Here is a 2,006-nt window from a genome sequence, read left to right on the forward strand (position 1 = left end):
ATTGGAGCTGGCTTCTGCCAGCACCCCTGAGCTCAGACTTCCCGTTGACACAAAGTGCAAAAGGCTGCAGAATGTGGCTCTTAAACTCTAGACAGTCAAAGTAATTCAACCACCCACAAAAAAAACCTTAGAAAACTAGTTGTGTCAAAATCTTTAAGGTCCCTTCCAGGCCATTCTAAGATTCTATGTTCAGTAAAACTGCCCCAGCCAGCTGATTTCAGAGGTGCTGCCAGGAGCACTGGGCACAGCCCCGTGGAAGATACCTCCATCTCCAGTATCAGCTGGACCAGCTCTTCTGTCTCCCCAGGTAGCCATGAGCTCACAAGGCCCAGATGTAAGTGCAGACAGACTGATCCCCGAGCTAATGGCACAGAAACTCTCATTCAGGACCAATGTCACCACGCTGCAAAGCCTCGAGGGACATGAGGACACTGCTGTGGTTTCTCCAGCTCTCACCCACTCCTTCTCCCGTTATTTTATTTCAGGGATTCATGTGGAACAAAAAAGCTGCAGGATGGAAGTGCAGTCAGCTTGGCTTGTTATGTTCTACTCTTCCCTGGATTTCTGTCTATGGCTTCTGTTCATCTCTCCACTGAAAGCACCATCAAAAGGTGACTTACACAAGCTGAGTTACAAACCCAGACAGCTGGAGGTGCGTTTGGGGCTGGAAGAACCTTTGAGCTGACCCCGTGTGGTCATTCTTGTTTTATGTTCTTCCTGTTGATATCATTTTACCCGTTCTCTTGTATTTAGGCTCAGCAGAGAAGGGAGAGCCACAGAGAGCTTATCTGGACTCCCAGAGGCTTGTCCTGGCCCTGACCCACACAGGCCCAGGGGATGTAGAGAGCCCTGCTTGCACACAAGGACATTTTAATTTTGTGTGCTGCTGTGAGTGCTTACTACGTGCCACATGCTCCAGTGCATCCTAAGTAAACAGATTTTTAAATGTACAGCTCAGTAATAATAAACAGGTTAATTACAACATAACACGTCCCTTTTAGTGCAGTTGTTTCTCCTTTCAAATCCAGCAGCAAACCCCTAGCATCCATGTTTTCTTTGTCAATTTGACTGTTACAGCAATTAAGTCCCAGTAAAATAACACTACTAATTGCTTCCAGTTCTTTTCTGAAGCTCATCTTAATTTCCACTCTTTTCTGTGGCAGATTAAACAAACATGTCCTCTGTACATCAAGAAAAAAAAAATTACCATCACTCTGTCCAGACCATAATAAATATTAATTGCCAAGCACAAGGCAGGACTAGATTAAAAATATGCTGGCTCCAAGCAACTCTTATCTCATCATGAGGCAGGATGACCCATTGCAGGTGCAGCGGGAAGGAACTATCTCAGTCCTGCAGGGATTAGAGCTGGGAAACACAAAAACCGCTGCAGAAGTTAAAAATCAACCCATTCCTCTCAGATAGGGCTGTAATCTGCTTTTCTTCCCTTGGTCCTCATTTCCACCTCGCAAATTTAATGCCTGCGATTCCTGCTGGGATTTGGGGACAATTCATGCAGACTCTAGAGTCGGATCAAGCACTCTCTGTGTGTCTCTTGTGGAGCTGCTCCTCCCTGGAGAAGGAAAAACACCGAGATCCCACCGGCCTGGGGAATGAAATGTTGAGTTTTAAACCTGTTGCACGTGGCACACAAAAAACCAAAGGCTGGAGATCCTTCACCGTGGTAATTTCCTTTCTTCCCTCCTACCCTGCGTTTTCCATGGGATGTTTGTGTCCTATGGTTACTGCATTCCGAGGGGGAGAAACTAAAACAAAGACAGAATCCTTGTGTGCGGTTTGGATTAATAAATCCTCAGGAATAAATAATAAAATAAAATCAGCAGAAGGAAACAAACCTTGCACGCTCATCAATGAAAATCAATGAGATTTGGGGCGAGTGCCCGGGTGCTTTAAGTGAGAAACAAAAAGTCTCGATATTTAGCAAAACTCAGATTGCTTTATTTGATATATATAGAGCAGGCAGCGCTGGGGAGCGTGCAGGGGGG

The sequence above is a fragment of the Cinclus cinclus genome, chromosome 19 (genome assembly GCF_963662255.1).
Source record: "Cinclus cinclus chromosome 19, bCinCin1.1, whole genome shotgun sequence".
In the NCBI taxonomy this organism is placed as follows: Eukaryota; Metazoa; Chordata; class Aves; order Passeriformes; family Cinclidae; genus Cinclus; species Cinclus cinclus.